Below are 11,484 nucleotides of genomic sequence, written 5' to 3'. Positions count from 1 at the left end.
GCAGATCTCTGTGAGAGTTTGAGGCCAGCCTGGTCTATAAAGCTACACAAAGAAATCCTGTCTCAAAAAACAAAAACAGAAAAACAAAACAAAACAAAAAAACAAGACTAAGAATAAGTATAGAACAGTAAGTCCTTAGATCAGGGAGTAGGCTGATTTACTCAAAGGGCTCATGGCCTTAGATATCTGAGTGGCATTTTCATTTATTTTTTTGTTTGTTTTAGTTCAAGGTCTCATGTAGCTAGAGCTTCAGACTTTCTGTGCAGCTCCTCCTCCCTTCCCCTCACAAGGGCTTACAGTACACACCATCATGTTTAGTTTGAATGGTGGTTTTCAACCTGAGTACGTTTTCTGCCTATTTCATATTAGACAATGTCTGGGGACATTTTTATTTGTCACAGGTCAAGGGTTGCTACTATCATTTATCTAGTGGGTCAAACCCAGGATGCTGCTAAACAAAGATGGAAAATGTCCAGAGCTCTGAGGTTGGGAAGCCTGGCTTAGATTCTAGAAGATGCTAGAGTCTTCATTGTTTATGCCACAAACCTCCCTCTGCAAAGGTAATGCACCTAGACCTTAGAAACAGTAAGCCCTCCTTGTCTTCTGCATCGGCCTCAACCCTCACACCCAGTAGGTGCTTTACAAGCATTTGTCAGATGAATGTACGAATAAATGACTCACCTCCGTGCAGAGGGTGGGGCTTCCCTTCCTATGCAGAGCCCTACTGTCCTTGAGGCAGGCATGTTGACTTGTGTTCAGGGGTTCCTGACCCTGGCAACCCTGGGAGAAAGCTGGGGAGGGCTCACCCAAAAGTGCTTGAGCTGTTGACTCAGAATTAACAGATGCTCATTCCAACTTAATTTGCATCTCATTTGCATGTCACTTTGCCTAAGATTTGCAAGTTGCTCCTTTAAACGCAAAAGGCGTGGATCTCCTGGCCTCTGTTTCTCTCTTCCTTAGGGACCACATCTGACTTCACTCCTATTTCTGCTCACCTGGGAATCACCCACGTACTTGGTGAATGCTGATAAATTTTTGTACAGTCAGACACAAAGGACTAGTGGACTGTTAAAATCCTACCTACCCTTCCTTTATGGTCAAAGGCCTAGCTGTTGGTGTTGTCATTCCTCACTCTGTGGTAGTGAGTTTTGTTATCTGTAAAATGGAGATTTGATTTTTGACCACACTGAATTACCATGGAGCTTCACTGAAAGACTATTCTGGTTTTTTGAGACCCAGTCTTGGTATGTAGTCAAGGCTACCCTTGAATTCTCCCTTCTGCCTCAGCCTCCCGAGTGCTGGGATTGCTACTGCCTGTCTTGAGTTATCTCCTTAACCCCATACTACTACCATCATACCTGTATTGTATTTTGCTGGGCCACCTTTAATCCCAGCAGTGTGGAGGCAGAGGCAGACAGATCTCTGAGTTGGAGGCCAGCCTGGTCTACAGGGCAAGACCCAAGACAATCAAAGTTACACATAGAAACCCTGTCTTTAAAAAAAAAAGGCTGAAGACTGAAGTTTTCTTATCTGGAGGAACTGAAAGGCTTCCAAGAAGCAATTTCAAATCCTAACACTCGGAAGGCTCTTTCTCAGTGAAAGCACCGCTGGCCGGATGCCCAGTCACGAGAGCCAGCTCCACCGCTGTGACACCTGTCTCACTCTCTCCAGACGCACTTCTGTCTGCTTCCTAATGCTTCTCCCTTTAAGTTCAAGGACCACCGACTGGTGAGGAAAACGCCTCCTTAACCTGTCCCGCAGGCCCGCGTCTGAAGCTCTGTCCTCAGTCTCTGATACTTTTGGGAGGTGGGAGGACGTTTACGGGGTGCACCCATCGAAAGGAAGTTAGCTCACTGGGCATGCGGCCTTGGTCCGGGTGGAGGTGGTGGCATTGGGCTCCCATGCCTCCTCCCCTCTCTCTGCTTTCCAGGTTCCTCCTCTGAGGTGGACAGCCTCCTCTGCTACCTTCGAGGGTGCTGTGACCCTACCAGCCTAAGGCAAGAGAGGACGGAGACCATGGATGGAAGCAAAGTTGAACTTTTACTAAATTGATTTATCTCAGGTGTTTGTTATAGCAACAGAACGCTAACACACCTTGGAGTCTTGGAGTGGGGGGAATATAGCTACCACAGAGTTAGCAGTGCCAGAAATGGGGGCTGGAAAGATGGCTCAGTGATTAAGAGCACTGACTTCTCTTCCAGACCACCCAGGTTCAATTCCCTGCACCCACATATCACCTAACAACCATCTGTAACTCCAAGATCTGACACCCTCACATGGACATACAGGCAAAACACCAATGCAAATAAAATATAAATAAATAAGTTATTAAAAAAAAAGAAGTGCCAGAAATGTAGCTGGGTATGGTGGTACACAGCCTTTGCCTTTAATCCCAGCACTCAGGAGGCAGAGGCAGGTAGGTCTTTGTGAGTTCGAGTCCAACCTGGTCTATAACTCGGGTTCTAGGACAGCCAGTGCTATAGGGAGAAACTCTGTTTTGAAAAGAAAAGAAAGCTGGGTGTTGGTGGTGCATGCCTTTAATCCCAGCAGAGGCAGGTGGATCTCTGTGAGTTCGAGGCCAGCCTGGTCTACAGAGCGAGTTCCAGGACAGCCTCCAAAACAATACAGAGAAACCCTGCCTCAAAACCCAGGGGAAAAAGTTGTTACCAGTAGCATAGAGCCTCCTGGAAATGAAAGCAAACCGGAAGGAATGGGAAGTTAAAATTAAGTAGGAAGGTTGTGGAGGAGATAAAAATAAGAATCAGCCAGAGAGAAGCAGCAAAGACCGAAGACAAATGATAGAAAATGAGCTGTCAAGTTGTAGATGGAATTCCAGTGTTTCACAGGGTGCTCCTGAGAGGCGAACATAGCCGAAGAGTGAGGAAATCCCACAAAAAAGGAAGGCTTTTAATCTCCAAAATTAACGGGCAGCACTGTCTCTGTCTAAGGTAATAGGAGGGTTAGATTTTTTGTTTCTGTTTTATTATTTTATTTTTTAACCTTCTCACTGAATCAAGTATAAACATAGGCTAAATAAATAAATGGTGTTTTCTTGTTGGTTTGAGACAAGTTTCATATAGCTCAGGTTGGCCTTGAGCTTGTTTTTTTTTTTTTTTTTTTTTTGGTTTTTTCGAGACAGGGTTTCTCTGTATTGTTTTTTGGAGGCTGTGGGTCTGGCCTGGCCTCGAACTCACAGAGATCCACCTGCCTCTGCCTCCCGAGTGCTGGGATTAAAGGCATGCACCACCACCGCCCGGCTGGCCTTGAGCTTGTTAAGTAGCCCAGGCTGGCTTTGAATTTCCCCATGTTCTCACCTCTACCTCGAAAGAGCTGGGGTTATAGGCCTGCACCATCAAGTCTAGTTTTGTTTTTGGTTGTTGTGGTTATTTATTTATCTATTTTTGAGATGGAGTTTTGTGATGCAGTCCAGGTTAACCGCAAACTGGTGATGCTCTTGACTCAGCTGCCTGGACCATTGCTCTCAGCTCGATGCCAGGCTCCACTTCATCGCGTTTGAGTAGGTTCAGATGAGCACAGTTAGTGCAGCAGGCTTTCTTGTGGGTCACTAACCAGTAGCCAAATAATGACTCAGAGATTTAGTTATGAATGTTTGGCCTTAGCTGAGGCGCATTTCTTGCTCTTATAACTTAAGCTATTTCTCTTCACCTACGTTTGCCTCAGGGCTTTTTACCTTTCTTTCCTTCTGTACGTCTTACTTTCACGGCTTCTAAGCCGGTAGCTTCCTGGCTTCTGGCCCCTGTTGTGTCCCTCTCTTTCTCCCTTGTTGGATTCTCCTTCTTCTCCCTCATGCTGGGTCTCTCCTACTAATTCTCTCTGTCTGCCAGGCCTGCCTGTCCCTCTCCTACATAGCTACTGGCTGTTCAGCTTTTTAATAAACCAGTCAGGTCTAATTAGACCAATTAGGCAGGCAAAGTGAAACAGCAACACATCTTTACATAATTAAACAAACACAGCATACACAAATGAAACACATCTTTGCCTAGCTAAAACAATATTCCACAACAAGTTACCATAGCTGTATGGCTTTACACAATGAAGTTGTGACTACCACAATCCTATGAAAATATCTTTGCATGAGATTTTTTTTGTGGTTCTATTTTTAATCTTTTATACTTAAGCTTATTGTCCATTTCAAATTGATTTCAGGATGTACTTGAAATGAGATCCAGGATTGAATATTTCCTTTGTAGATATCCAGTTATTCACTGCTTACTGAAAGTTCGTCCATTCCTCTCTGGACTGCAGCTGTGTCTTTATGTGAATGAGGTGATGACGTGTGACAGGCTCTGTCTGAGAGCTCTATTCAGCACTGCGGGTCTAGCTGCACCCTGGATTCGTGTGACAGGCTCTGTCTGAGAGCTCTATTCAGCACTGCGGGTCTAGCTGCACCCTGGATTCATCTCTCGCTATTGCTTTACACACATACACATACAAAATCCAAAGAAACTGACTAATCTACTTACTTTGCCTTTCCATATACATTTGTTTTACTTGGGTCTGGAGAGATGGCTCAGTGGTTAAGAGCATCTGATGCTCTTGTAGAGACCCAGGTTCAGTTCCCAGCATGCACATGGTGGCTCACAATCATCCTTAACTCCAGTTCCAGGGACCCTAATGACCTCTTCTGACCTCCATGGGCCCACGCAGTCGAAATAAATCACACATATAAAACAAATAAATCCTTAAAAAGTCTTCAAATTCAGCTAGGTGTTGGTGGCACACGCCTTTAATCCTAGCACTCGGGAAGCAAAGGCAGGCAGATCTCTGTGAGTTTGGGACCAGCCTGGTCTACTCAGCAAGTTCTAGGACAGGCTCCAAAACAATACATAGAAACCCTGTTGCTAAAAACCAAAAAAAAAAAAAAAAAAAAAAAAGTCTTCAAATTTAGCCAGGTGGTAGTGGAATACGATTTTAATCCCAGCACTTGGGAGGCAGATACAGGTGGATCTCTGTGAGTTCAAGGCCAGACTGGCCTGCAAAGGGAGTTCCAGGTCAGCCAGGGCTACACAAAGAGAAACCTTGTCTTGAAAAACCAAAGGAAAAAAAAAACAAAACAAACGAACAAAACCAGTGTGAGAAATTAGTAAGTGAAGGAAGGCCCTGGCCACCATTTCAGAGGACCTGAGTTTGGGATCCCTGGATTCACATGGTGGAGGGAGGATGTCTTAGTTACTTTTCTATTGCAGAGATAAAACACCACAGTTAAGGCAACTTACAAAGGAAAGCACTTAATTTAGGGCTCATGCATCCATGACCATTGTGTGGGAGCATGGCAGTAGGCACACAAGGCTCTGAGCAGTAACTGAGAACCCACATGTTGATACAGCAGCCACGAGGCAGAGAGAGTTAACTGGGAATGATGGGCTTTTCAAACCTCAACACTGGCTTCCGGTGACACACCTCCAACAAGGCCACATGTCCTAATCCTTCCCAAATGGTCAGCCCAACATCGGACCAAGCATTCAAATATATGAACCCATGGGGACCCTTCTGACTCAAACCTCCACAGAAGGAAAGAACTGACTCTTGCAAGTTGCCCTCTGATCTCTGTGCACACACAAACACAGACACAGTATAAACAGATACATAAATAAATATGGTAGTCCACAAGAAGGTATACATACACAATAAATAAATCTAAATTTGTTTTTTGTTCCTTGGTTGATTTTTCTTTTCTCCTGAGATGGGGTTTCTCTGTGTAGCCCTGGATGTCATAGAACTCAATCTGTAGACCAGGCTAGCCTCAAACTCAGAGATCCACCTGCCTCTGCCTCCTGAGTGCTGGGATTAAAGGTGAGGTTTTTCCAGACAGGGTTTCTCTGTGTAGCTTTGGAGCCTGTTCTGGAACTCACTCTGTAGACCAGGCTGGCCTCAGAACTCACAGAGATCCACCTGCCTCTGCCTCCCCAGTGCTGGGATCTTGTACAAGAGTGTCCTACAGTAGCCTTTAATCCCAGCACTTGGGAGGCAGAGGCAGGTGGATCTCTGAGTAGCCTGGTCTACAGATTGAGTTCTAGGACATCCAGGGCTACACAGAGAAACCCTTGTCTCAAACAAAACAAAACAAAAAAGATTTGATTTTTTTTAAACTTAAATTTTGTTTTATGTCTATGTGTACGAGTGTTTTGTCTGTGTATATGTCTGTGCACCTCATGTATGCAGTGCCTGTGGCTGACAGAAGAGGGCGTCTGGAACTGGAGTTACAGACAGTCGTGAGCCTCTGTGTGGTGGTTAGGAATTAAACTTAGATCTCCTGGAAGAACAGGCAGTGTGTTTAACTGTTGAGTCATCTCTCCAGCCTCTTTTCCTAAGATCTAATTTTATTTTTAGTTATATGTCTGTGTGTGGATATGTGTATGTGAACATAGTCCCTGCGGGAGCTGGAGGGCAGTGCCAGACCCCCTGGAGCTGGAGTTACAGACAATTGTGAACAGCCTCTTATAAGAGCTGGGAACTGGACTTGGGTCCTCTGGGAGAGCAGTGAGTCATGGCTCCAGCCCTACACCAGCCATCCTGAGTGAGCAGTCCACAGCTAGGGTTTGTCAGAGGAGTGTAGCCATCACAAAGGGCAGGGATTGCAATGACTCGGCCAATCAGGGTCTTTGAGCCAAGGAGGGAGGAGAGTAAAGACTGGGAGACTGTCCGTGTCTATTGCTAGGATGCTGAAGAAGACTGTTGGAGGATTGTCTGAGTATAAGGCGTGGAGGAGCTGGGCGTTGGTGGCGCACGCCTTTAATCCCAGCACTCGGGAGGCAGAGGCAGGTGGATCTCTGTGAGTTCGAGACCAGCCTGGACTACCAAGCGAGTTCCAGGACAGCCTCCAAAGTTACAGAGAAACCCTGTCTCGAAAAACCAAAAAAAAAAAAAAAAAAAAAAAAAAAAAAAGAAAAGAAAAGAAAAAGAAAGGCGTGGAGGACACAGTTAAGGCTATTCCTCCAGTGGTGACATCTCGATTAGAACGAGGCTGCAGAAAGTGACCAGACACGGGGGTGGGGGGGGCGGGGTGGGGGGTTCACAACCAAGAGGCTGGAACTTGGGAATTTCCCAAGGATGCACTCAGAACCAAATGAAAGGACAGTGAGCAGAATTAACAAGTGGGGAGGAGGGAAGGAAAATGATGGACAGTACTCTAGACGTGGTATCTTGAGGGAAGGCCTGGTGGCCCTTCTTTTGTTTTTGGAGAAAGGGTTTCTCTGTAGCTTTGGAGCCTGTCCTGGAACTGACTCTGTAGACCAGGCTGGCCTCAAACTCACAGAAATTTGCCTGCCTCTGCCTCCTGGTGTACAAAGTGAGTTCTAGAACTGTCAGGGTTGTTACACAGAGAAACCCTGTCTCAAAAAAGCAAAACAAAAGTAAACAAAGAAAAGAAAATATGTCCTCACCCAGTAATCTGAGGTGGATTGCATTTTTTTGAGGCCACCCCTGGGCTACACAGTGATTTACAAATTGTATGAATTTCAGTGTTCAGGAAAAACAAACAAACAAACAAGAAATCCAGCCTGGTCTACAGAGTGAGTTCCATGATGGTCAGAGCTACACATAGAAACCCTGTCTCAAGAAGCCTACAAATACCCCCCAACCAAAAAAAAAAAAAAACTGAAAAAGCTGGACATTCAAAATAGATCAGTACATAAAGGTGCTCTTTCCCAGGCTGCTGACAACGGAACTCCGTGTCCATTGTCCACGTGGGCCCACATGAACCCATCTAAAGAAGGATTCCCCCATAAACTGTCCTTTGACCTCCACTTAAATGCTCCTCACGACAAATAAATGACTGACTGACTGACTGAATGAATGAATAAATAAATAAATAGGTGTAATTTTTTTCAGAGCCTTTTTGAGCCTGCCTGCAGGACACGCTCAAAGCTCCTTAGCTGGTCACTGCGCACACACAGCTTCTCCAAGGCTCCTCTGTCTTCACCGGCCTCTCCTCTGCCAGGTCTCCACTCTAGCCCTACTGACTCCAGCACACCCCAGGGGCCCTGGCTTTCCCAGTGTGTTCCCTGGCTGGAGACATGCTCATCCTCTTCTCTGCCTGCCTTCAGCAACCAAGTCACACGCAGTCATCTCGGCCCTTCCCTGAGGACTGTCTACTCTTCCCTCAGTGCCCCGCTGTCGTGTGATGCCCCAGACCGCAGTTGTTCCGCTTCTGCTCCCTGGAACTCATGTCCTTCCCATCCTGGCTAAGGGTGCTTGCACAGAACCCTGGGGCCCCTGGTGGATCTCGGCAGCCCCAGTCTGGGCGCTGAGCCCCAGAGGCAGCAGGTGTATCCTCAACCGGCAGGAAGCCTCCGGCTCCACCCTGCTTGGCTTCACACGAAACTTTAGTACAGATGGGGATGTCGAAAATATCTGTGACATATTCCAAACTGGCCTACTTTCCCATCACAAGAGTCTCAGATAGAGACGCGAGCACAAGTGAGGTAGGAGTTTGGGATTTGCGCCCCTCCCTCCTCAGCTCAGGTGTTAGACGGGAAATGGACTCATGGTCTTCCCTGCAGGCTCCTCTCTTCTGGGGCTTCGTGGTGGGGCTCTTGGGAGGTGAGTGGCATCCTGAAGCAGAGGTGTAATGGGTTTGAGGGAGTGGGTACAAAGACATAGGAGAGAGTCCCGGGTCCTGTCCCGGCTTCCAGTTCAGCAGGAGGGCTCTGAGCTCATTGGATGTGGGGATGGACAGGAGGCCTGGGCTCAAGGATTGGCTCTCCTGTGAGGCCTTGGACAGGCCTCGCAACTTCTCTAGGTTTCGGGTTTTTGTTTTTAATCAGCAAATGAGTTACTCATAATTCTTGCTTTCCCTCCTTCGAGCAGCGGTGGTGGGTGGCTTTGGGGACGCTGAATTTCTGGGACTTGCTTCTCTAACCCAGCTCTGGACCTTCTGCCCTGGGGACTTCGAGGCTGTGCCCAGTCCCGGAGCTGCTTTAGTGATCACCTGTCTCCGCGCTCCTCCTCCCAGCAGGCCCGGCTGAGCCGCTACCCTTAATCCTCAGTTTAATGAGCTCCTTGCAAAGAGTCCTCCAGAGCCCTTCCCCCTGACGCTGGGGCTGCATCATCACTCCTGCACTGCCGGGAAGTTCACACTCAGAGCTAATTTCAGTCTCTCTTGCTGACATGAAAGCCCTTGGGTGTTCTGCTTGCCTTCTTCCCACACGAGGCGATTGTTATTTTAGTTTCTCTCTTTGCAGGATAGATGAGCCCTCTGCTGTTTCTGGGGTGGGCAGGATACTGTAGGCATTCGTTTCTTTCCCTAGCTCTCCTGAAACTGGGCTTTCTCCAGCTTTCATTTAAGCACTGCTATGATTTTAGTGTTCCCCCAAAGAAGGGTTGGGGATATCCAAGCCCCAGAACTGAAAAAAAGAAGAAGAAGAAAAAAAAAAGAATCAGGGTGTGGTGGTGCACGCCTTTAATCCCAGCATTCAGGAGACAGAGGCAGGTGGATCTTTGAGTTCGAGGCTCTACAGATTGAGTTCTAGCACAGCCAGGGCTACACAGTGAAGCCCTGTCTTTAAAACCAAAGAACAACAACAACAACAACAAAAATAAAACAAAAACTCCATGTGTTAGTAGGGGCTGGAGAGATGGCTCAGCAGTTAAGAGCACTGACTGCTCTTCCAGAGGACCCATGTTTGAGTCCTAGCACCTACATAACAGCTCACAGCTAGTTGATTCCAGGGGATCCAACACCCTCTTCTGGCCTCCTTGGAACTAGGCATGTAAGTGTTACACACACACACATACACACACACATACATGCAGGCAAAACATCTATGTACATAAAATAAAATTTTTTGAGATTATAATATAATCACCATATTTCTCCCTTTCCTTTCCTCCCTCCAAACCTTCCCATACACTCCTCCTTGCTTTCTTTCAAATTCATGGCCTCTTTATCACATACATATATATGTTGTATGTTTATACATATATATCCCTAAATATAGCCTTCTCATCTGTATAGTGTTAGTTGTATGTATGTTTTTAGGGATGACCATATGGCATTGGATAACCAATTGGTGGTTATCCTGAGGAAGACTATTTGGAGAATAAATAAAACTTTTAAAAAAAGTCCAGTCATGTGGTGGTGGGCACACCTTTAGTCCCACCACTTGAGAGGCAGATGTAGGTGGATCTCTTTGAGTTCGAGGCCAACCTGGTCTACAAAATGAGTTCCAAGACAACTAGGACTGTTACACAGAGAAACCCTGTCTCAAAAAAAAAAAAGAAAAAAAAGTCTGGAGGGCAGTGGTGATACACACCTTTAATTCCAGTACCGGGGAGGGAGAGGCAGGAGTGAATTCAGGGGTAGCTGCCTGGTCTACATATCGAGTTCCAGGCCAACTAGGGATGTACAGTGAGATCTTGCCTCAAGCAGAACAAAGCAAAAAAAAAAACAAAAAACAAAAAAACAATAGCAAAGTAAAACAGTGGGAACATCCATCAAAAGGCACCTCACCTGCACTGACAGAGGGGGAGCTCTAGTGTGAAGTATTGGGGTGCATCCTGTCCCTGTGTGGCTGACAGTATACAGAGGCCCACGTTATCAACCCCCTGCAAGGCACAGAATTGGCTACTTCTATGGCAGGACCTGAGCAGCTGCAGACAGGCAAAGCAAGGAAACTGACTTCTCATTGTATTCCTTTAAAAATTTGAAATGTTTAAAGTTAATTAATTACTTTTTTATTTGTTTGGTTTTTTGGAGATAGCACTTCCCTGTGCAGCTCTGGCTGTTCTGGAACTCTGTAGACCAGGATGGCCTCGAACTCACAGAGATCTACCTACTTCTGTTTCCCAACTGCTGGAATTAAAGGTGCGTGTCATCACTGTCCAGCTCATCATTAATTATGTTTTGAGTTAAGGACTCACTGTGTAGCTATGCTTGCACTGGAACTTCTATGTAGCTGAGAGTGACCAAGAACTTTGAACTTTAACCCTCCTGCCTCCATGTCTCAGCTGCTAAGGCTCAGACATGTACTTTCCCTTTTCAGTGTTTGAATTTGTATCACAAACACATCGACACGATTTCTACTTAACCAGTATGAAAAAAAGTTCAAACCCCCAAATCTGCAGTTCTTGATATTTTATAGGTCAGCCAGATGATGATGGTGGTGCACACCTTTAATCCCAGCACTCGGAAGGCAGACAGATGGATCTCTGTGAGTTTAAGGCCATCATAGTCTACAGATCAAGTTCCAAGACAGCCTCCAAAGCTACACAGAAACCCTGTCTCCAAAAAAATTTTTAGATGTCACTATATTTGTCCCTAGTCACATACCAAGAGTTCTTGTTGAGAAAATCAGATTCCAGGAAAGGGAAGATGCCATGACACCATGGCTGGGACAGAGAATACAAAGGAGATTTAGTGTGAAAGGGCCCAGGAGGGGTCAGAGCAGGACAGCAACCTGGCCAGAACCCGCCCACCTAGCACAGTGCTAGGTGCTCTAGAGGGTGGAGAGTCCAGAGGGGCCC

Source organism: Mesocricetus auratus, unplaced genomic scaffold, assembly GCF_017639785.1.
Source record: "Mesocricetus auratus isolate SY011 unplaced genomic scaffold, BCM_Maur_2.0 Super-Scaffold_100007, whole genome shotgun sequence".
NCBI classification, from domain to species: Eukaryota; Metazoa; Chordata; class Mammalia; order Rodentia; family Cricetidae; genus Mesocricetus; species Mesocricetus auratus.
Note: the sequence above shows the minus strand (reverse complement) of the source record.